Source organism: Schistocerca piceifrons, chromosome X (assembly GCF_021461385.2).
Source record: "Schistocerca piceifrons isolate TAMUIC-IGC-003096 chromosome X, iqSchPice1.1, whole genome shotgun sequence".
In the NCBI taxonomy this organism is placed as follows: domain Eukaryota; kingdom Metazoa; phylum Arthropoda; class Insecta; order Orthoptera; family Acrididae; genus Schistocerca; species Schistocerca piceifrons.
In genome coordinates, this window is record NC_060149.1 from 921,507,623 (window position 1) to 921,533,714 (window position 26,092).

General features: G+C 38.1%; 1 protein-coding gene across 2 annotated transcripts in view; it reads left to right on the forward strand.

Annotated features, from left to right (window-relative positions):
* Positions 1 to 26,092, forward strand: part of LOC124721097 — a 654,343-nt gene that overhangs the window by 423,900 nt on the left and 204,351 nt on the right. The gene's annotated exons all lie outside the window — the stretch shown is intronic.

Genomic DNA, 26,092 nt, shown 5'->3' on the forward strand with positions numbered 1-26,092 from the left:
TCGATTTTAATTGACCTAATACCTTCTACTTCGTTTGACCCATCTTTTTCCTTTCTTTCAGCATTGATTGCATTTCAAGCTGCCTTTGCCTTGTTTTTTGAGTTCGCTATGGTGGTGTCAATTGCTCTTGCTCTTGCTTTGGCTTCTCTTTTTTTTTCTATACTTCTTTTTTAACATTTTATAGTTTTCAGCTTCGCCCATCCGTCTCACATCCTGAAACTTCCTTCGCTGTTCTAGTATTTCACTGGTAATCCACTGTGTTTGATCTTGCTGCCTTTCTTGTTTCTTTACTTTGGGAAATGCTACATTAAAATGGTACTTAATTGTTGAAATAAATGCATCATATTTTTCATTTATACTCTGGGCCTGTAGGGCTTCACTCCAGGTTTCCTTACTTAACATTGTTCTAAAGATGTTGATGTTTTGTTCACTGATGATCCTAATTTCTTCGGTTGTTTGTTTTGGTTCTGATACTGTGTCATTACTTCTGCAAAATCTGATTAGTTGTCCATGATGATCAGATATTTCTGTATGAACTACATGTGACTCATAGTTACACATATCAGTAATTATGTTGTCAATAACTGTCTCACTTTGTGAAGTCACTCTTGTTGGTGCAGTTATTGTTACTTTCATGTTATGCTGTATTAACAATTCTTCAAAATCCTGTCTTATTTTTGTGTCTTTTTCCCATGTCAATGTTGAAGTCTCCACATATAATAAGATTTATCTTCATATTCATTCTCAATAAGCTAGCAATTTTTTCCAGAAAGATGCTAATATTATCACATGGTGACATGTACACACAAAATACTCTGAAATCCTCTGTCACTATACCAGTAACTTCAAAGTCTTTTTCTCTAGCTATGGGCAATGTAGCAGCTTCACTGTTTACATTCTTTGATAGAGTGCCTGTTTTAATATATATACAAACGCCACCACCCTTATATTTAGATCTGCAGAAGTAACCAGCTAGTTTGTAGTCCTTTATTGCAACATTATGTATTTTACTTTCAGTTAGTCCATGTTCACTTATGCATAATATGTCTGGTCTTATTTCACTCAGGAGTACTTCCACTTCTAATTTTTTGTTACCAAAGTATTGAATATTTTGATGAAGTACTTTTATGTAATTTTTCTTTTGTTGGTTTTCATGTTGTGAGCTGTATTCTGGGGCAAATTCTTTAGCATAGTCTTTTTTTGTATGGTGCTTATATTTTTCTTTTCCAGCTAGAGTGTATGATTTTTCACCCCCTTCAGGCCATATTAGTTTCCCTTGCTTCTAATGATTTTGCAGACATCTGCAAACATTCTGCTGAATGTTACACACCCCAGTCTATTTAAATGCAAGCCATCCTTTGCTAGTGAGTTTTCACATAGGAATTTGTTTGGGTCTTTAAAAATTGCCCCAAGATGATCACATTGTTCTTTAAGAGCACAGTTTATTTTGGCGATATATTTTTCACTCACCAACCTTCTGTTTATGATTCCACTAAGTATCAGCTGAGATCCTGCATACATATTTCTTGCAGATCGAATCATGTTTCTTGTTTCATTTGCCATTTCTTCCTCACTGCTGCTCCTTAACGTATAAACACCCCTTTATAGTTATGTCTGGTTTCAGAATCTCGTTCTGTAGTATCTTGTCTTGCATTTACCATATTTTTAAAATGTTTACTGAGTTGTTGTGCTCTAATTCCAGGTCGTTCATCGATCTTGTAATTGGGGACAGCGATATTCTTCAGCAGTGAATCGCCAATTACCTTTTGTTGTGTATCTGTCACCTTGTTTTTCCTTTTGCTGTATGTCACCACCTTCCATTTAAATTTATCTTCCAGTTTTTGGCTTACTGAGTTTACCGAGACATCAACAAGAACACTTGAAATGTTGTTGTTTTTAAAGTCCGATCGGTCACTCGTATTTTCGCGATCTTCTTGCTTTTCCATTTGATGGCTTTTACACACACAGGACTTCTTTTCTTGTATTAATGTATCGTTTTCTTTCTTGATGGTCGAAAGTTTGGTTTTTAATGCCTCAATGTCACTTTATAGTAACTTTATAATTTCGTTTTTTGTATAAACTGCACTTACAAGATCGGCAGTTTCATCACGTAAACAACCATGACACGTCCACGGAAAATCATCGCTGATGAACTTTAGATTTACTTTTGCGCACTTTTTGTGTAACCAGTAGTTGCATTTGATACACAGAATACCCTTCATCACATGCTTTTCACATTCTCTACACGAAGAACTGTTGTCTATTAGATGGAAGATCATTTATATATTCGAGAAGCAATAACAGATCTAAGGTTGAGCCTTGGAGAAGCCCATATGTGATACCTCCCCAGTCAGAGTGATGACCCCAGACTACATGTGTTGAATTACTAAGTACAACATTCTGCATTCTCTTGGTTAGGTATGACATTATCCATTGGTAGTCTATAGCATCAATCCTATAACAGTTCAGTCTATCTAGAAGGATATTGTGATTCACACAGAAAAATGCCTTAGATAGGTCACAGAAAATACCAATCAGTGCTATTTTTTCTATTCTGTGCCAGCAAAATTCGGTGAGCGAGTATGTAAATGGCATTTTCAGGAAAGCAACTCTTCTGAAATCCAAACTGTGATTTATTGAGGCTATTATTATTGCCCAGTTGAGATACAATTCTATAATACATCACCTTCTCAAAAATTTTGGAAAATGATGGTCAGTAGCAAAACAGGTCAGTAAGTTTCATCTTTCTTAAAGAGGGGTTTAACAAAGGCATATTTCAGTCTTTCTGGAAAAATGCCTTGAGTTAATGATGCATTGCATATTTCAGATAAGAAAAGGAACAACTCTTTAATACTCTATTGGAAACACTATCAAACTCAGAAGAGCTTTTATTTCTGAAAGAACATAAAATATTCTTAATTTCAGAAGGAGAAGTTGCTGAGACATTCATATGATTGAATTTTATGAGAGTTGCAGAACTGCTCTTTCAGCATACTGCCATGACTTTTCTTTTCATCTATTAATCCTTACACTTTCTAGTATATTTAAGAAATGATTATTAAATATGTTTTCTACCTGTGACTCACCATTTATAGCCCTTCCATCCAGTTCAATAGTTACGTTAACATGTCCTGTGGCTGGTTGTCCTGTCTCTTGTTTCACAACATTCCACATATGCTTAAGTCTGTTCTCAGAATTATTGATTTATGATATGATATACATGTTCCTTGAGTTTTTAATTACTTTTCTTAGTAATTTTGTGTAGTTTTTGTAGTGCACAACTACTGTAGGATCCCCACTTGCTCTTGCCAACAAATACACACATCAAAAAACATTTTGCATCACCCCAGTTACCAGAACTCTGGAAGATGGACGTTGACTGTGGATATTGTATCACAGACACAGTCCCTTTGACTGTCCAGAGATATAACTAAACCCGCTCAAAGATGTGAACAACCATGCACGAGCACCGCCTATTAGGCGGTGGGGGTCCGACAGCCAATCAGTTCCAGTCATTCCACCAGGAAAGAGGTACATGGCTTGTGTTGTCTGTAGTTCACCCATGCCTAGACAGTCAATATCACGGTTCACTCACATCCACATTGTCACTTTCTGCCAGGAAGAGCTCTCAACAAGGGAAGTGTCCAAGTGTCTCAGAGTGAACAAAAGTGATGTTGTTCAGACATGGACAAGGTAAAGAGATACAGAGAGAGAGAAACTGTCAATGACAGGCCTCGCTCAGGCCGCCCAAGGGCTACTTCTGCAGTGGATGACTGCTACCTACAGATTATGGCTTGGAGGAACCCTGACAACAATGCCACCATGTTGAATAATGCTTTTTGTGCAGCCACAGGCCATCATGTTACAACTCAAACTGTGCACAACAGGCTGCAAGATGCATTACTTCACTTCTGACATACATGGTGAGGTCCATCTTTGCAACCACAACACCATGCAGCATGATAGAGATGGGCCCAACAACATGCCAAATAGACCGCTCAGGATTGGCATCATGCTCTCTTTACCAATGAGTGTCTCATATGCCTTCAACCAGGCAATAGTCAAAGATGTGTTTGGAGTAAACCTGATCAGGATGAACGACTTAGACACACTGTCCAGAGAGTGCAGACAGGTGGAGGTTCCCTGCTGTTTTGGGGTGGCATTATGTGGGGCCGATGAACGCCGCTGGTGGTCATGGAAGGTGCTGTAATGGCTGTACAATACGTGAAAACCACCCTCCAATTCATAGTACAACCATATCAGAAGAATATTGACGAGCCTTTCCTCTTCATGGACAACAATTCGTGCCCCCATCTTGTGAATGACTTCCTTCAGGATAATGACATTGCTCAACTAGAGTGGCCAGCATGTTCTCCAGACATGAACTCTATTGAACATGCCTGGGATAGATTGAAAAGGGCTGTTTATGGATGATGTGATGTACCAACCTCTCTGACACTCTGAAGGATCTATGTCAAATTGCCATTGAGGAGTGGGACAATCTGGACCAACAGTGCCTTGATGAACTTGTGGATAGTATGTCATAATGAATACAGGCATGCATCAATGCAAGAGGACGTGCTACTGGGTATTAGAGGTACCGGTGTATACAGCAGTCTAGATCACCACCTCTGAAGGTCTCACTGTATGAGGGTACAACATGCAATGTGTGGTTTTCATGAGCAATAAAAAGGGCAGAAATGATGTTTATGTTGATCTCTATTCCAGTTTTCTGTACAGGTTCTGGAACTCTCGGAACTGAGGTGAAGCAAAACTTTTTTTGGTGTGAGTATGTTTCCCATTTTCCTTTCACAAGATATTTTAATCCCTTTAGTGATCCATGGCTTTTTATGGTGCTATTTAATATCCTTTCTGATTAGCCTATTTGGAGAGGTATTTTCAAATAATGCTATGGATTTATCATGGAAGAGATTAAATCTTATGTTAGCATTTTGTTCATTATAAATTTCATCTAAGGTTATCTTTCCTAGACCTTTTTAAAAACATTTGTTCTGGTGTAATTAGTTATTCTAACTGATTTCCATGAGGAATATCAGTACTGGAAGGCACTGTCTTACTTATTCTAAGTAACAGTGCATCATGATCAAAGAGAGCATATGGTAATGGGTAAACAGTTATTTTCTTGCTATGAGCTTCACCAAGGAAAACATAATCAATTAGATTTCACCCTTGCCAGAAGGTCAATTACTGAGATCAAACTGTAGGCTCCAAATTGCAATAGTGTGCTTGATATTTCTTTTAAAATCTATGCCAGGACATTTCATGGTTACAAGCTCGCGTAACAGACCCTGCATTTGCGTCCCAATTCCACAGCTGATGTTGAAAATCTATTAAGTTTTGCACCAGATGCCTGTTCATATTTTGTTACTGTTAGTAGTGCGCTCTCTACTTCAGTGTCATTCACGACTAGAAAGCCAACATCATCAGCTTACACCTTGCACATGATCTTTTCTCCATGTATTTGTAGTCCTTATAGATTTTTCATAAGGGAGGCAAGCAGGGGTTCGATGGCAATGGCGAAGAGTGCCATTGACATTGGACACCCTCACCTTATGCAGCTGGTGACGTCAGTTGGGCGGCTAATGTGTCCATTGATGACAAATCTGGCTGAGTTGTTTATTAATGTGCTCGTACTTCTTACTACTGCAATGAACCTAAGTGGGAAGCCCATTGCGCACATGTTCCAAAGGAGAAAACGATGATTAGCCCTGTCGAAGGCTTTATCAAAGTCAAGTGAGATGAGTGCACATTTTATTTTGCAGATGTCAGCCATTGAGATTAGGTCCCTGTAATCACAGAGGGTCTGGAGAATTTTCCTATCTTTGCCCACAATCGTTTGATAAGGACCAGTGACGCTGGTCATTGTGGTTATCAGCCTGTGGGTGAGGATGCGACCAAAGATTTTGAAATCACTGTTTAAAAGTGTAATAGGCCTCAGACTGTTTATAGTTTTCATGTTGGTAGTTTTTGGCACTAACACTACGAGTCCATCATGAAATTCTTTTGGGATGTTCTAGGCGCTTCAGTCTGGAACCACGTGACCACTACGGTCGCAGGTTCGAATCCTGCCTCAGGCATGGATGTGTGTGATGTCCTTAGGTTAGTTAGGTTTAAGTAGATCTAAGTTCTAAGGGACTGATGACCTTAGATGTTAAGTCCCATAGTGCTCAGAGCCATTTGAACCATTTTTTCTTTTGGGATGTCATTTTCAGGATTTAGTAGTTTGTTGCTGATGAGAGTAAGCTTGACTTTTACAAGGCCACTAAATTTGTGATAAAATTTTGCTGGTATTCTGTCAGCCCCTGGAGCCTTATTTTTCATGTTTCCATATATAGCTTCTTTGACATCTTCTTCAGTCACTTCCGAGATGAGAGTTTGTGCTTCCTCATGGCATACTGTGCCTTGGAAGTTGATCATTAACTCATCTTGAAGCTGTGTGTCAACTCGTTGAGTAGACATTAAGGATTCAAAATGCTATACGATTGTGTCTTTAATCTCTACTTTGCTTCGTCAGCTTCCTTCGATCACTAGTTGTTATTTCAGATAATATCTTGCGAGATGCCCTTTTGCTTTCACGAATGACATGACAAATGGAAGTGACCTCGTGCTATGCTATATTCTGGACACGCGAACTTATTTGGTAGCCTTCCAGTTGTTAACGCCAAAGTGCCAAAATTTTTGCTTTGATTTTGTTACTTCTTTTGTAGTTGTCCACAACTGTTGCATCGGACTTGTACAAGTCCCTTAGACAGTGAAAGTATAATTCTATAGTTGATTTGTACCAAAAGTTTTTGTCTTTTGAGTAATTTGTGAAAACCTCCATATTTTAGGTTTGGTGTGTTTCAGCCACCAGTCAGTACCAGAATTGTACGAGCTAAATTTGCTTTCACACTCTCTCCACACTTTGTTCAAATGGCTCTGAGCATTATGGGACTTAACATCTGAGGTCATCAGTCCCCTAGAACTTACAACTATTTAAACCTAACTAAGCTAAGGACATCACACACATCCATGCCCGAGATAGGATTCGAATCTGCGACTGTAGTGCTCACGCAGATCCAGACTGAAGTGCCTAGAACCGCTTGGCCACAGTGGCCAGCCCTCCATACTTTGTAAAATGCCCCCTGACAAGCATGGTCTTCCAGATGTGACACATTGAGCTTCCATGTACCTCTACCTTGGTAGGTCCTTTGTTTTAACAGATTGATTGTGCATATGTACGCAGCATGATCCGAAAAAATGGTAGGCCATACTTCAGACTTCAAAATGTGGTGTTTCAAATTGTGCGTTACGTATATCCTGTCTAGATGACTCGCCGAGTGACTTGTGGTGTGGGTGAAGCCAGGGGCTGCACCGTGCATATGTTCCCATGAGTCTATTAGTCTTAAGTCATTAACTATACATTCCAGTTCAGTACACATGTTGAAATTGGGAGTTTGATCTTTAGCATGCAAAACACAGTTAAAATCTGCTCCCAAGATAAGGTGTTCATATCAAGTCCCAACTAGAGGGACAACTTCTTCTAAAGAAGAAAGAACTCCGCTCTGCCGTGCCTGTTGCTGGATCCTGAAGGGGCATACACGTTAATGAGTCATATTTTGTTTATTGTGGCCGCTATGCCTTTACTGTTTGGTAGTTTTACCACATCTTGGACTACTATGCCCTCCTTTGTAAGCAGAGCTGTGCCCATTTCCGTTCCATGCCCTGGGTTTGTAATGGTGTTGAAGCCAGTTATGTTACCAAGCTCAATGTCTGTCACTTCTTGTAAAATGATAATGTCACTGCCAGAAGCATATATAAAATCTTTTAAGTTCTGTAATTTAAAGGAACTATGAATCTTATTAAGGTTTACTGTAGTGGTCTTGTTTGCTTGTATGTCGAACACTGTTCGTTCTACCTGATCAAACTTTAAAAAACATTCTTCCATTTTGTCTTGCAAGCATCAGCTGTAAAAAGCATTTTAATAATATTCTCCGGTGGCAAATGTTTCAGTGGTGTGTCCTTGTTCTTCTTGTTCTTTAGAAAGTTCATTAATGGAGACGTCTTCGTTGAAGAAATCATCCACCTTTGGGGCTGGCGGACAGTCTGTTTTAGTTTCTGAAACTTCTGTCATTTCTTCATCCACATTGTTATGGTTGCTCTCGTCTGCCCAGCTGGTTGATGTTGTCGTGGGTGGGATGAGTGAATCTTCAGGAGAGTAGCTCGTCCCTTGGAGGTGCTTGGATACTTTCTTTGTTAGCTTTCCTTGGACATCTCATTTTTCCAGTGCAGAAGGGGAACGCTCCTCAGAAACTGGTGTCACTTTCATGTTGCTGTAGATCTGTTTGCTTAAGCTACTACCTATTTCCTTCGCTTTTTGTCACATTATGGGAGCTGTCTCCTCTGCACCTTTGCGCGCCAGCTGGCGTTTCTTATTTTTCTTTGGAGAATTGCATCTCGATGGACTTTCTTCAGTATCCAAGTTAGTTTCGGTTTCCTGCAAGGTGTGTCGGTCTGCAGCTTCCGGCGGATCTGCTTCCTTTGCAGTAGCAGGTGCCTGTTTTGGTGAAACTTCAACTGTTTTTGTAGATTGGTGGGACTCTTGGAGGTCATCAGCTATGATGGCAGTGACATCCACTGGAATTTCAGTGTCTGAAATACTTGTATTTGCACATGATTTAGGGGCTGAGGAAGCAGTCGGTTGTGCACGTGCCGTGGCGGCGTAAGTTCCAGGCAGTGTGGTCATCGCCATTGGCCTGGCGGCCTCGCGGGCTGGCAGCTGTGCAACGCGCTGCTGTATACATTCTGTGCGAACGTGCCTGGGCTTGTTACAGGCGGCGCAAGTTCGCAGTTGGTTGTCATAAATTACAATCCCTCAATACCCGCAGACATTGGTGTACGACAGGATGTGCTATTGCAACTCTACTCAAAGCTGCCGTACTCCATTTAGTATGGGAAATTTATGCGCGCTTGACCATTTCTAGGCATAGTTGCTGAGCACTTTCCCAAAGGGTGAAATTACAGCATTAATTTGTTCTGTTGTAATCTCAAAAGGCAACTCCAATATTCGAACTGTGCAAATGCCGAAACCAGCATGTGCAACGGTGACTTCATCAACATTTCCATCAGAATGTTTAAATTTCTTGACACCTCCAGAAGATTCAACTATTTTCTCGCACAACTCAGCACTACACAATTTTACAAACACAACACAAGCTACAGTCAACAGGTGGATCCCTATTATATCATTAAAGGAGAGCTTCACATCTTCTAACCAATTGTCTACTTCAGACGACTTGGGTCGAGCATATTGAGGATCAAAAGTAAGCTTCAATGTATCTTTTCTACTTGGTTGGGCCATCATTGCATACTACTCATTATTTCTTGAAGTGTTCTATAAACAGAGCTTTAAGCTACAGCAAGTGCAAGACCTACCATGTGGAAGCAAAGACGGCACAGCGCACACCACACTACATCTTTACTCCGTGCCGTCCGCTGGCTAACTGGCAACTGAGCTACCCAAAAATGATTCACGACCTATCCTCACAGCTTCAATTCCACCAGTACCTTGTCTCCTACCTTCCAAACTTCACAGAAGCTCTTCTGCGAACCTTGCAGAACTAGCACTCGTGGAAGAAATGATATTGCGGAGACATGTCTAAGCCCCAGCCTGGGGGATGTTTCAGGATGAGATTTTCACTCTGCAGCAGAGTGTGTACTGATATGAAACCTCCTGGTAGATTAAAACCGCGTGCCGGACCGAGACTCGTACACTCTGCTGTAGAGTGAAAATCTCATTCTGGAAACATCCCTCAGGCTGTGGCTACGCCATGTCTCCACAATATCCTTTCTTCCAGGAGTGCTAGTTCTGCAAGGTTCACAGAAGAGCTTCTGTGAAGTTTGTAAGGTAGGAGATGAGGTACTGGCAGAATTGAAGCTGTGAGGATGGGTCGTGAGTCGTGCTTGGGTAGCTCAGATGGTAGAGCACTTGCCCAGGAAAGGCAAAGGTCTCGAGTTCGAGTCTCAGTCCGGCACACAGTTTTAATCTGCCAGGAAGTTTCAGATCAAGCTCTATCTACCTGAGAAAATAAAGGGAATGTTGCAACATGTTAAAGGTAATCTCGGCCTGAGAGTGTCAGGGATTTATAACATTCCTTGCAAGTGTGGCATCAGTTACATAGGACAGTCTATGTAGATTGTTGGTGATCATGGTTGTGAACATCAGTGTCACCTGAAATACAGGAATATTGAAAAATCAGTGGTGGCTGAGCACAGCCTGTTAAATAAACACAAGATTATTTTATTACATATGAGAATTCTGGCCCATACTTCAAACTATTGGGACTCTGTGATTATAGAAGGATTGGAAATTAGACTATGTGACAAAAACTTCAATAGAGACGCTGGCTACGCATTTAGTAATGTGTGGCATCAGCAAGTATGAACAAAATGTCTCCACCATCACAAGATCTTCCACTCGTTAACCTAATAGCCTGCACCATTTTGCTTACTTAATTTGCTGTATGACTTGCTGTAACGTGGACATTTGTACTTACCGATATTAAATATGTCAAGTCTGACAGTATTAAGTGTGTATTCCTTGCCCTACAACCCAACTGAAATCCCACAGTAGCATGCCAGCTAAGCTACGGGTCTTAATATCATATAGTAACTACAGTGTCCCTTCTAAAATAATATCTAACAGACGAAAACTGATTGAGAACATTTTCGCCCAGGAGGGGCATTATAGTGGTGCATATCACATGAGGGTAACTGCCAAAACTGTGGCTAAGGCTTTTGTTTCTTCCTGGGTTTACCACTTCGGCTGCCCCACTACTGTCGCCACCAACTAGGCCCCGCAGTTTGAATCAGCACTCTTCACTCACCTCTGCCAGGTGTGTGGTATAAACAAACATTGCATGACTGCCTACCACTGCCAAGGAAATGGACTGGTAGAAAGGTGGCAGCGCTCATTGAAGACAGCACTGCAGTGTCATGACAGCCTTTGGACCATGGCCCTCCCATGGGTACTCCTCAGCCTATGGTCATCATACAAACCAGATAGCAAAGGCACCACAAGTGAGTACGTCTATGGTGAAAACCCTGTTCTCCCTGGGGAGCTGTTGCAACCTACCCCCCCTGACACTCCCACCCCTGTTCCCAGCTTCATAAGCCAGATCCGAACGCATTTTGCAAACATTTCCCTCCATGACCCCCTGCCTCTAGCCATACTCTCCTATGTGTCCCCGGTCTCCCATCGTGCATATATGTTTTTCTCTGCAACGACACCATCTGGGTCACACTTGCCCCACCATATTCAGTTCCATAAGAGGTCATAAACTGCACTGCTAACACAATGGACATCAGGGTTAAAGGTTCACATTATTTTACCTGTGATTTTGCAGAAGCCTGATAATGAGAATCAGGAAATAAAACTGTCAGAAAAGATGAGTTTACTATATCTACAAGAGTTACAGAAACAGTTTTAATGTATTGCTTTACTAGGAAGTCTAGAATGCTATCAATTTCTTGGCATTATATTTTTCAATTGTTGCAATGCGAAAGATTTCATTTGTAGATGTTTCATCAATGTAGAGTGAGGAGAGGCATGAATGCACTTTAATTTGCTGTTTGTTGAGATTGCCTTTCTTATCACTGAGTATTAAAGTGTTTATGACAACTGCATGTGCACGTAAACCTGAAAATATTTTTTGTCTGTTGGGGACCAGTAACTTTTATGTTGTCATCTCCCCGTGGGATATTTTCCTTTTTGTGAGATACTTTATTTGCCACTTACTTAATTACTTCCCATACTGCTTGGTTTTTATTTGTCAGTTCATTTTTGCCAGACATATCTCTCTCCGATATATGTTTGTGTATGTGTGTGTGTGTGTGTGTGTGTGTGTGTGTGTGTGTGTGTGTAAGTAAAACCATTTAGTTTTTTGGAGTTGTGCCTGTCATTACTTATGTTTTGAAATAGAAAGCAATTTCAAAGTAATTGTTGAAAGTGCTAAAGATTTCCACCTGTTTGAGAAATATCTTCCCATATTTCTCATCATAATAAGAAAATAAATGTTTCTGTAGTATACTAAATTTTTGAGAAAACTGAGTGTGCACAATTCAAAAGCTATAGTGTACTCAAAAAATGAAATACAAGAAATAGATAATGTTTTGGGACTACTGATGGGCCACAAACCTAACTGGAAACCCATTGTCTAGAAATAATGTCGCATCTTTATTCTGCTACATTTGCAGTATGCATAATTATACTATAGTTGCTTTGATAAAAAATAAATACTTTGTTCTGCACATTTTTGATCACTAGTGAGTACAGATAACAGTTTTGGGGGGGGGGGGGGGGGGGGTGTTACTCAACTCATATGAATGAAGTGTGTGGACAGATTCTTAAAAACTGTGGACAAAGAAACTGCTAATAGCCTGCTAAAAATACATAAGTAATATAACCAATAATATCTCAACATATCAAAATTTAATTTAATATTGTGTTAACATAAAAATAGAAAAAAAGAAAGTCTTCTCCCTTTCATTCTTATTTGGTATGTATGAATTTTCCATTTAAACATGAAATGAAGTTTTAAATTAACATCTGCAGGCAATATAACAAGTTCAGTTCAAAGTTAAGATAAAAAGGAGATAAAAAATTGAAGAAAATTTTCAACAGTAAAGTGATCACTGTTTTGTATTTATGCATATTTTGTGTTGATCTTCACTGCATTAAATAGTCCTTCACTGTCATACCTCTCTTTCAGAAAATTCAAGATTTCACCACAACTTTCAGAAAAGTTCACTTTATTTGAAGTTCTCTTCCCACTAAGGCCATGGATATCTGATTTCTTTCTTCTGACTGTGAGATGGAACTGACAATATGTATGATATAAGCCTAAGCAATTACCAACTGGAGAGCCAGTTGTGATCCGCTGCTTAGAGAAATCTACCCAAATCTGATCTTCTGCCTTACTTTTATGAAGTCCAGTGTATGCATTCCAGAAATCAAAGAATTCATTGTATAACTAATCTTCAACCAGGTTGAGATCCAGTTTGTTGGAAATTTTTAAAACATATTGCCATCACAGGTGAAAATCTTCTTGTTCTTTAAAGCAAAAAACCTGTAAGCAGACTGAAAACATTCTTCTCAGAAAATTTATAGTTTTGGGATGAATAATGAATGCAATGTGATAATAATGATTGTGTATTATTTTCAAAATTCAACTTCTGTGATTTAGGCATTTTATCTAGGATTCCATGAACTATCTTTCCTAAGAATTTATTGTGTTTCCTGCTGTCTAGTTTACTCTTCAGGTCCCTTATTCTTGTGATCAACTCAACAGAAATAATTGAGCTGTTTTCCAGTTTTCTAACAGCAGTTCCAAACAGGAGCAAAATATAATGTAGAAAATCTATCAAGCATTCACAAAGAGAATTATCTGATTCTTCAGCATCATGCTCCCCCATCTTATGTCAATAACAGCCAAATCAATCTTTAATAATCTTCCTTATGCTTTGAAATAAAATATGACTTGATGGCAAGCCAATTTCCCCAGTTTCAGGAAGTAGTGAGAGCCATCTTGTACAAATGTAGCACAATATTTCCATAAACTCTGCCTCCACAAACTGTGAAAACCCTCTCAGTGGCTGAAAATTTTATGCAGAGGAACCAAATTCACTATAGAGATCCAATGTCTCTGTATCATAATAAAATCTTTTAAGACCATGTTTTACAGTGTTATTTACCAGCAGAAAAATGCTCCTAATGGAGCAGAAAAAGGGGAATATGCTTCTGCTTAAAAAATTCTGACTGAAAAGTGGGGTACCAGTTGCCTGATTCTACCTTCGTCAGCACCTTTATAAAATTTCACAAACGTTTTGGCATGCAAACATATCCACACTCTTTTTAAAATGCAACTAACTTCTCACTCCTGCAAGCTCCCCTAACCATAGCTCACTCACACCCACTAGTCCATCACTGTAAGTTACTCATAACTATCCACTCCCACTTGCCCAGTCTCACTCACTCATTCAGCCCAACTGCTGTGGCGGGGAAAAGAAGGGGAAGATGCACCTACAGGATCATAAAGAAAGGTGAATATTCTCTATTTAAAAGACTCTGACTGCAAAGTGGGATACCAGCTGCGTCATTCTACTTTCCTCAGAACCTTTAAAAAATTTTCCAAAAATTTTTCCAAGCAAACATGTTCACTTTTTTTATGGTGACAGAGAAGGAGGTGGTGGCAGTGGTAAAGTGATGGAAAAGTAATAAATGCCAAAATTTTTGGGAAAATGTAAGGTTCTGAGGAAGGTAGAATGAGGCAGCTGGTATCCCACTTTTCAGCCAGTCTTTTAAATAGAGAATATTTCCTTTTTTTTTTTAAATTAATTTTTTTTTTTTTTTTTTTTTTTTTTTTTTTTTGAATCCAGGGGAAGCATTTTCTCCTTCTTTACTCTGCCACATCAGAGCATGTCACTCATGTGAAAAGAAATTTATGGGTCTGCAAAATTTTGATAGTTTATTTATGTGAAATTGAAATTATGCAAAATTAATTTTATAACTCAGACTGGATTTTACATGCACAAAAATTTTGCATCTGCTTCAGTACTACAGCATAGGGTTTGCAGATGACAATGAAGACACTTTACAGCATATTTTTCTGTGCTACCACACTTTATGGACTATATTTTTGCCTCACTTCATAAACTACATTTTTTGATCACACAAAATTTTATGTGTGTATTTTATATGTTGAAGTACAGTACCTTTGAGCTTTGTATGTCAGAAATGGATAAAGGTGTCAAGAACATTGTCAAGGTTGATCAAGATCAGTATTTTAGGAATATATCATAAAAATTACACATATTTGCCATGCATTGCTGTCATGGAATCTGTGGTTCAGTTCTGGTACCGTAAAACCATTTTGTTGGGGTATTTCTCAATAATGGATAAAGATATTTGAAAATGGGAAGATCGCACTTCTAGATAAATGAATACAGAACAAAATGTTAAAATTTGAGCAATTTTCTGTGCTAATTTATGAGGGTCAGTCAAATGAAAATCAAACACCCAGCTCAACAGGACCATGGAGTGGTTCCATGCAAAAGTAATCACCACATGCATTAAGACATTTATCTCACTGGGAGAAGAGAAGATCATTTCCTGTTTCATAGAATGCAGTCAGCCGCTGACAGATCCACAACCGCATCAACTCTTTTCTCTTCAGCATCCAACTGAAACTGACATCCATGCATGTCTTTCTTCAGGCTGCCAAAGATGTGAAAATCACATGCTGAAAGATCTGGGCTGTATGCAGTTTGTTGCAGTGTTTTCCATCCAAATTGCTGAAGTGTAGCCTTTACCCACTTGGTAGTGTGGTGGGCAGGCATTATTATGCAACATGATGATTCCATTTGACAGAATTCTGACAGCATGAAGACAAATGGTAAAGCCAACAATGGAGACATCCCACATCATATCCCCCATCAAATAAATCCAAAGCTTTTCACAAAAGTTCTGGTAAAGTCATTATGACTTTCTTTGAATGCTGTGCTCCTCTGCTCAAAGAGTACCTTGAGTGTGGAACCACAATCAATATGCAGTGCTATGAAGATACTTTGCAGAAACTGTGTTGTGCCATAAAATCAAAACACTCAGGAATGCTGTCTGACAGACTCGTCCTGTTCCAAAATTACACCCCCACTCTGCCAATCAAATGAAGGCTACATTTCAGTAATTTTGTTGTGAAACACTGCAAATCCTCCATAGCCCAGCTCTTTTATGATGTGGTTTTCACATCTTTGGCAACCTGAAGAGAGACATGTGGATGTCAGTTTCAGTAGGACAAAGAAGTTCAAGAGTTGGTTTAGTTGTGGATCCATCAGTGGCTGACCATGTTCCCTGAAACAGGAATTGACTGTCTCTTTTCCCAGTGGGATAAATGTCGTAATGCCTGTGATGACTACTTTTGAATTGAACCATTCCACAGTTCTGTTGTGGAAGGTGTTTGGTTTTTAATTGGACTGTCCCTTATATTATTTAGATTGTGCCTCACACCAGAGTTTATGTGCATATTTTACGTGCACATGCAAGGTAACTTTGAACCTCTGTATCTCAGAAATGGATAAAGATATTAATAAAATTTTCAAAGTTGTTTGAGATCAGAATCTTAGGAATATATCATAAAAATTTCAGACATTTGCTGTGCATAGCCATCTTAGAACCCATAGCTCAGTTTTGGTACAAGGAAATGGTAAAGAAATGCTTTTTTGGGTTCTCTAAGGAACAGACCATGAACTAATAAAGACTGTTGAAAACAGGAAGATGGTAGTTCTAGATAAACATCCAGGGAATATACTGCTAAATTTTGAGAATTTTCTGTGATTATTTATTATTTAGATTTCGCTTCAAAGTGTATTTTGCTTGCATATTTTACATGTAGATGTAGGGTAACTTTGAACCATGGTTAATGTTACAAGAAAATTTTCAAAGCTGTTCAAGATCATGATCTTAGGAATATATCTCAAAAATTATGGTTCTCTTTTGTTCAGAAACAAATGGTAAAAGATGCCTTTTTTAAGGTTTTCTGAGAAATTTCCCATGAAATAATGTTGCTTCCATAACCCCCTTGAGGTCCATCATAGACCACATCAAATTCAAAAAGAATCAAAGATTTGCTCCATTCAAAGGTGCTCATATGATAGTTTGTAGTGGGGTGGGAGGGGTGGGTGGTGAGGGGTAGAACCTAGACCTGGGGGTATGGTGTATTTTCAGTGTTTTGGAAGGTAAATGGCAACTTGTAAGTAGCCATAAAAAAGTTCCAGGTCTGACCCTTTTAAAAACCTGTGTAAGTCTGACTTTTAAGTCATTTTCTAGAAAGAAAAACACCTGATTACACTATTATAGCCTTTCACTGAGAGCTATGGGAAATTGGGGGTGGGGGTGGGGGGGTGGGGGGAGGAACTGGGCCCCCAGATTTGGGTGCCGTTTGCTCCATTTGCCTAAGCAGGAGGAAGTGTGTACTAGTCATACTTTGACCTTGTACTGTAGGAGACTGACACTAAGATGAATCTTCTTTTAGTCATACAAATGGTTACTAGCCCAAGGACTATCCAAAACACTTGACCCCACCAATAGAACCTGAACCTGAAGTAGGAGCCCGAGGAAAATCACAATTTTTATGGGTGGCATTTTGGAACATATCAGGTAGTGGATGTTGTTGCATGCTTATTGGTACCACAACAGTTGCAGTCAGCTCTCAAAAGGTTGGATTTTTGTTTTTCAGTAAGACAAAAACTGAATTTTTTGCCATAGTTCACTGGAGCATTGTGAGCACTATATTCACTTATCTTGATTCAGATGAAAGGCTTTAGATTTTGTAATGATCTTTATGGCATGGAAAATTTCTTTGTGGGTTTCTTCAGAGTATTCATAAAAATCTAGCAATCTCTGATGTATCCTGTGATTGACATGAAAGTACTGAACTGCACAATGAAAATCATACAATGTAGGCTTTCAGAGATAGTATTGTTTTCACTTAAAACTTCCAGGCTGATAGGCCATGGTTGGTGTATAAAACTCTCCCCTGACATTTCATCTCCAACTGAGGGAGACATCCTCTGAGGTAATGCAGTAAAACAGTTTGCTGCTTTACCTCATAGTATGCCTCCCGCAGTCGGAGATGGTATGTCAGGGGAGAGATTTATGCAATGACCACAGCCTATTGGCTTATAAGTTTTAAGTGCATAATGAAAAGTTTTTATATCTCCTCAGTTTGAAGCAATTGAAGACACAGAAAAATAAAAGGATTTATGAAGCTTGCCTGTGACTACATCTTGTCTGTACTGGCTGTGCACTTTTTCTGACATAGCTGTTGACTTAGTTCTTCCACACAAATTTATATATGCAATATTACTGTCTGGAAACAAGGAATGATGCAATTTCATTTGGCAATCCAGTGACTTGTAGCTAAGGCCATGTCTTACACATTGATAAATAGTTGTTATTTCAACACTCATAGCTTCTTCTTAAGATGTATGCTTCTTCACAAAGAAAGTTGTAATTGTTCTCTTTTTATAACACTGCTGTTGTGCCGGAATGTGTTTTTGTGTCTTCTGATGATGCACTATAGCTTTTCTTTCTTCAAATTTTATTAAACATGTGGCGTAGAGCACCATAAATATCGATATTTGTTCTGTGCGTAAGTGTGCTATCTTTGAGGAGAGGGCTTTGAGCAGGATGTTGGACGCTAACGGCAGTTAGCCTCCGGACTTGTATATGTGTAGTAGCTAAGTGTGAATAAATCTGTATCTGGGAGAATTCTAGTTGTTTACCTACAACTATTCCATATTCCCTCAAACATATGGCAGGTAAGTTACAAACTTCATAACAAAGTAATTTCTTTTATCAACTACGTGGAAAAATCATTGTTTTCAAACCAGTCTTTGTTGAAAGGTATACATCTTTTAACTATCTTCTTCAGAACAGATAAACTTGAGAAACTATCTTCATCACTAGAGGGAGGACAAAACATCCCTAATTTAACAAGCAAGTATGTATTTTGAATCATGTATAGACATTGAGGGAAGAATTTCACACATCATTCCTTCTCTCCATTTGCATGATTCACAAATTCTGTACAAGGCAGGATAAAAGTGTGTCCTGAGTCCCTTTACCCGGGATCCTGGACAGTACTATAAACTCCATGCCAATCCCACCAAAAACTGAATGGATGGCAACCCTATATAGAAAATTCAGCAGAGATCTCTTCAAAAAAGCATGGTATTTGAGAAGCACTTCATGATATACATATTCATTAACTTCATTTCTCATTACCAACTTTTTTCCACTAAAAAAAAAGCTTGAATATACTGCTAGAACAATAACAGCTTCTATAAGGACATCAAGGGATTAACATTAATGTAGAAAGAGTGAGGTGTATTTAACAATCTGCCAGATCCTTGGAAATATGTTTTTGGTCCTATAATATGCTTGAGTTGGAGGTTATATGAAATTACTTTCTGTAGGTAATTTCATTTACACTGCTGAGTAATATATTCAAAGAAACTTTTAATATTCATGTTTTAGGTTATTTTACTATCAATATTAGCACTTCAGTATAATAACCTTGTGTAACATTGCATCATTTCATTGTATGCCAATTAAGTAAAATGTAAATTTTGACTTAGTCCACATCCTAGACACAGCTCTCCATAGGATTACAGAATGCCACCGAATGTAATGAGAGCTCCACAGCAGTTGCAATGTTCCAGCAATGACCCACCACTTTCAATGGTAATGTATAGGCTGTTATGGCTGAAGATCTTTTTCATGTTGTTCTCATATTCCACAGTATAGTATCACTAATAACTTCATACAAGCCTCATCTGCACATCAGTTCCTCAGATGTGTCACTTTTGTAAAAGAAAATATGTCAAAATGGTGTGGAAAACCTATTTCCTGAAACCTAATCATTGTGCCCTGTTTGAATTCACTTGCATGCTAAAATTATGCCCTTTGATGCTGACAAAGCATACTGGCACTTCCTTTCAAGTTTCCCTTATGTCTGATAGCTCTTTACTGGATGAGTTTAGTGTAACACTAATTTTTCCAGCCACAAAAGACAGCAACTTACTAACTTACTGGATATACAGGTATGTCAACACTCTCCAGTCTTAACTCCTTAATGGTTAGAACTCGTAAATTTATCTTAAATGCTAATATAATAAATTACATTGATGTATCAGTTTTAATGAAAAAATGAAATCATCATTTCATAATAAAATTAATGATATTTGTCAGGATAATAGTTGTTGATGTTGGCTTTATTCTTTGTGCTACCTGTATATGAGAGTCATTGCTTCAAGGCTTCTTTTAAATTGTGATGAATTCTTTTGGTATTTGATTTCAGAAATGCCCACAGTTTTTCCCAGTAGTGATATTTAAATCTAGCACAGTTATGAGTGGAACTGATATGATAACACTGGAAAACAGTTTATTGTATCAATAATTCTTAGTTGACACATTCATATAGAAACCATCCACATTCAGCCAGTAATGAAAGTCAACAGCAATCTAGCTTATATTATTAATTATGATCAGGTACAAAATATGCTTCACTGCACTTAAAACTGTATCAATCATTCTGTCAACAGAATGAAATATTAATGTTGAGCCAAGGGCGCCCATACCCATTTAGCTCTTATAGAAAGGAAAAAATATAGTGTAGTCAGGTATTTTTCTTTCATGAAAATGATTTAAAAGTTGATATTATGTAAGTTTTTAACAAGATTAGAATTGGAACTTTTTATGGCTACTTACAAGTTTTCTTCCAAAATATTAAAAGTACTCCATACTCCCAGGTGCAGTGCCCCCCAACACCCCACAAACTACCATATGGGCACCTTTGCATTGAACATTCACAGTGAGAATGCTTCAACACGGAGTATACAGTTTGTACATCTCTTCTGTATAACCTGTAAATCATAGCTTTACACCATCTATGTGCAGCAGGATATGTTGAAGGAATAGTGGAATACTTCTGCAATTATGATACTGGATGAATAAATTCTGGGTATTTGCTTACCATCAGTCACACTGCCTCAAGACAGATACGCAGTTTCTAACTATAATACTTGACTTATTGTGTTAAGATTTTGATGTAAGACTTCACATCTTAATGGATAAATTATGACAACATTTAAAATTTTTAAATTCAGTCATTAATTTCACTGTACAACAATGAAAATGTAAATTGAATGAAAATAGCCAATTCCTATCAATTCTAATGTGCTGATCACAAATATCACAAAGACAATTTCAAAATTAGCTCTAGTTTTCATTTTACACTGCTTTATTATGGTGAGATAACAGACTTTTATGTTAAGTTTAAAATCAAATATTATAATTGTTTGTCAGAGTCATAGTAAATAGCAACAATGGATTATATTATTGACCCTGGACTTACTAGTGTGCAATATTTTGGATATAAACATTTTGATACCAGTTTTAGTGATCTTTTTGTCTCCCTCCTCTTCAACTTCAGTTTGTTTCCAGATTAACTACCAGTTGTTCAAGCTGACTGCTATTGATGTGAACAAAAATGCCACAAGTTTGTGTTAACAGTGCCGACACATTTTGTTATGTGTGTGGAGAAGTGACATTTGCTTCACAAAAACTGCAAATAACTCCATTAATTAAAAAATTTTACAGTTGTTATTTTGGGTCAAAAATAGGTGATCATGATAAATCCTGGGCTCCACATGTGATCTGCAACACTTGTGCCAGCAACCTCAGGAATTGGATGCATGGGAACGGATGTTCAATGCCCTTTGCAGTGCCCATGATCTGGTGTGAGCCAACTAACCATGTCAGTGACTGCTACTTTTGTATGGTTCCTTCTATCAAGAAGAGAATATCTAAGAAGAAGAAGAAGAAGAAGAAGAAGAAGAAGAAGAAGAAATGGACAGTGATCCATCCTAACATTCCATCTGCCATACGCCCATTTCTCCATGGGAAAGGATTGCCAATACCTGAACCACTGACAGAGTACAATATTACTTCTGATGGGGATTCTGAATTTCATGAACCATGTACCTCACAAGATCCAGAGTTTCTTCCAAATATATCATCAACTGACGATCCACAAAAATTGTCTCAAAATGAGTTAAGTGATCTTATTAGAGATTTGGAGCTCTCTAAAGCTAAGGCCGAGATTTTAGCATCAAGATTGCAGCAACACAATTTTCTGGAAAGCAATGTAAATGTTTCATTCTACCACAGAAGAGAATAACAATTCACTCCTTCTTTTAACATGCAAGATAGTCTTGTGGCATGTGTAGACATAAATTGTCTAATGAAGGATCTCAGAATTAATTACAACCCTGATGATTGGAGACTATTGATTTGTCAAAGTTCAGCTTAAAAGCAGTACTTTTACATATTGGTAATGAGGTTCCTTCTATTCGAGTTGAGCATAGTGTGCATATGAAAGAGTCATACCAAAACATGAAAATTTTACTAGAAGCCATGACGTATAATGACTCTCAATGGCAGATCTGTGGTGACTTGAAAGTGGTTGCACTTCTATTAGGTATGAAGTTCAAGTATACTAAATATTACTGCTTTCTCTGAGAATGAGATAGCTGAGCTCATGCATCTAATTTCAGTAAACATGAATAGCCCACCAGAAAATCTGTTCAACCAGGTATAAAGAAAATTAAGAGTGAACCTCTAGTAGACCCTAAAAAGATTCTGCTCTTGCCCCTGCACATCAAGTTGGGTCTCATGAAAAACTTTGTTAAGGGAGTGAACAAAGATGGTGACACATTTACGTACTTAAGGCACAAATTTCCTTACTTAAGTGATGCCAAAGTAAAGGAGGGCATCTTTGTAGGCCCACAGATTCGAGAGCTTTTTGGAGACCATACTTTTGATGGAATCACACAAGGTGATGAGAGGCACACATGGGACTGTTTTAAGACAGACTGTTTACAGTTCTTAGGGAACATTTTTTTTTTGTCATCAGTCTACTGACTGGTTTGATGCTTTGATGCAGCCCGCCACGAATTCCTCTTCTGTGCCAGCACTTGCAACCTACGTCCTCAATTATTTGCTTGATGTATTCCAATCTCTGTCTTCCTCTACAGTTTTTGTCCTCTACAGCTCCCTCTAGTACCATGGAAGTCATTCCCTCATGTCTTAGCAGATGTCCTATCATCCTGTCCCTTCTCGTTATCAGTGTTTTCCACATATTCCTTTCCTCTCCGATTCTGCGTAGAACCTCCTCATTCCTTACCTTATCAGTCCACCTAATTTTCAACATTCGTCTATAGCACCACATCTCAAATGCTTTGATTCTCTTCTGTTCCGGTTTTCCCACAGTCCATGTTTCACTACCATACAATGCTGTACTCCAGACGTACATCCTCAGAAATTTCTTCCTCAAATTAAGGCCGGTATTTGATATTAGCAGACTTCTCTTGGCCAGGAATGCCTTTTTTGCCATAGCGAGTCTGCTTTTGATGTCCACCTTGCTCCGCCCGTCATTGGCTATTTTACTGCCTAGGCAGCAGAATTCCTTAACTTCATTGACTTCGTGACCATCAATCCTGATGTTAAGTTTCTCGCTGTTCTCATTTCTACTACTTCTCATTACCTTTGTCTTTCTTCGACTTACTCTCAGACCATACTGTGTACTCATTAGACTGTTCATTCCGTTCAGCAGATCATTTAATTCTTCTTCACTTTCACTCAGGATAGCAATGTCATCAGCGAATCGTATCATTGATATCCTTTCACCTTGTATTTTAATTCCACTCCTGAACCTTTCTTTTATTTCCATCATTGCTTCCTCGATGTACAGATTGAAGAGTAGGGGCGAAAGGCTAAAGCCTTGTCTTACACCCTTCTTAATATGAGCACTTCGTTCTTGATCGTCCACTCTTATTATTCCCTCTTGGTTGTTGTACATATTGTATATGACCCGTCTCTCCCTATAGCATACCCCTACTTTTTTCAGAATCTCGAACAGCTTGCACCATTTTATATTGTCGAACGCTTTTTCCAGGTCGACAAATCCAAAGAAAGTGTCTTGATTTTTCTTTAGCCTTGCTTCCATTATTAGCCGTAACGTCAGAATTGCCTCTCTCGTCCCTTTACTTTTCCTAAAGCCAAACTGATCGTCACCTAGCACATTCTCAATTTTGTTTTCCATTCTTCTGTATATTATTCTTGTAAGCAGCTTTGATGCATGAGCTGTTAAGCTGATTGTGCGATAATTCTCGCACTTGTCAGCTCTTGCCGTCTTCGGAATTGTGTGGATCATGCTTTTCTGAAAGTCAGATGGTATGTCGCCAGACTCGTATATTCTACACACCAATGTGAATAGTCGTTTTGTTGCCACTTCCCACTAGAGAACATACGGGCAGTAAATTACAAGGAGATTGTAGATAACATATTGTCCTCTTATGAAAAGCTTGGCTGCAACATGTCATTGAAAATGCATTTCTTGCATAGTCATCTTGACTTCTGCCCCAAAGATTGTGGTGCAGTAAGTGATGAACATGGGTAGCAATTTCATCAAGATATTGCCACATTTGAAAAGAGGTATGCCAGAAAGAGGAGCCGTACTATTTTAGCAGATTACTGCTGGACTGTCATAAGTGATGTTCCCTAGTATGTGTATAAACGTCAAGCCAAGTTAAAATGGTCATCTTCTGAATTTATCTCTGAATAAAATATGTAATTGTATATACTGTACTTATGGACATTTACCATTTGCAATCCTTTATATACATTTGTGACCAGTTAACTTATATATTTTCTTTTGTGCTTTACATAGTTCTGATATAAAGTAGACTTACAAAGTATTTTCATTCATTTAATATTATCTTCATTTTTTATAAATATTTTACTTTTGTGCTTCCAAAATGACACTGAAATTTATCAATGCATAATACATAACATAATTCAAGTAATTATTCACTTAAAATTTGTTATGCTGAATCTTGTAACATGAATGTATATTTAGTTAATGAGTCATTTATACAAAAATGCAGATTACTATTTAAAAAACTAGAGATAAATATTTATGAAGATGATGATTTTGTATCATTTTATACTGAAATAAACATAACTAACTCAAAATCATGCAATTTATACACTTTCACTTCAAATTTCTTGTTTAGTGTTATGTGAAATATTGAAAATCAAATTTCCATTGCCTCTGGAAGCTGTTAGATAGGCAATCTTAAATTGGTGCTGGGTTCCAAGATAATCACTTTGTTATATAGATGGGTATTTCAATTTGCCATCTTTGGACTGAGACATTGTATTTAGAGTGGGAGGTAGTGACAAAGATTTATGTAGCATTGTATAAATTATCGTTTTTGAAAATTGTATCAGACAGGCATCTAGACTATATTTTGTGTGAGAAGATTATTAGACCTGCTGGAAACAAATTGATCCAATGTTTTATATCAGGGTGCCTACAAGTAGAGAAATCATCAACTGCAAAACTATTATAGCACGACTGACCACTGATGTTAGATGAAAGTTAGTAAATATAGGGAGACATCTCTGGTTAAGAAATGCAACAGGAAATTTACTATAAACTACCAGAGCAGCCAACAGTGAACATTTAGCTCTAGGACTGAGAAAGCTGAGGATATACAGCACAATATAGGAGTATTGTATGCCACAAACTACACAATTTATGTAATGTGAGATTGTGTAAGTCTTAACTGTCTCACCATGGTTCAATAATTATTTCAGAAAGTTATTATGAAAGCAAGGAAATTTTCTTGAGAGATTTAAATGAAGTCAGATCTTTGTTGTCAAAAAAATATGCAAATAACATCAAAGTAAATATATGGATAGCTATGCAAGAACAGCTCAATGATTTTAAGAGCACTGTTTTATTTGCTGAGTTGTTGCAATATCCTTACTCATTTAGTCCTATATAGAATCAGAACGATATGGAACATATACAAAGAAGAGGTGGCAATAGTGAGATGTGGGGAACATCAACAACAAGCAAAAATTAAACAGGGTGTGAGACAGGGATGTGCACTCTCCCCTGTCCTCTTTAATATGTACATACAGAAAGCAATGGACGAGGTCAGAGAAAAGTTAGGACACGCTAATGGAATCAGGATCCAGGGAAAAATAGTTGATATGCTGTGTTTTGCGGATGACATTGCTGTCCTAGCGGAAAATGAGGAAGAATTACAAGTAGTGTTGGAGGAAATGGAAAACACTCTTGCCACACGGTACAACATGAAAATTAATAAGTCAAAAACAAAAATCTTAGTTGCAAGCAAACAAAATAATCAAGCAATTACGAATATAAGGCTGAATGGAGAGAAGCTGAAAGTAATACAAGACTCTGTCTACTTGGGAAGCAGAATAACATCAGATGGTCGTAGTAGGAAAGATGTAATAAGTGGAATAAATCTGGCAAAGATTGCATTCTATAAAAGGAAAGGACTCCTCACATCAAATATGATAAGTCTGTCGTTAAGGAAGCAGTTAATAAAGACCTTTGTTGGGAGTGTGCTTCTCTACGGCAGCGAAACCTGGACACTT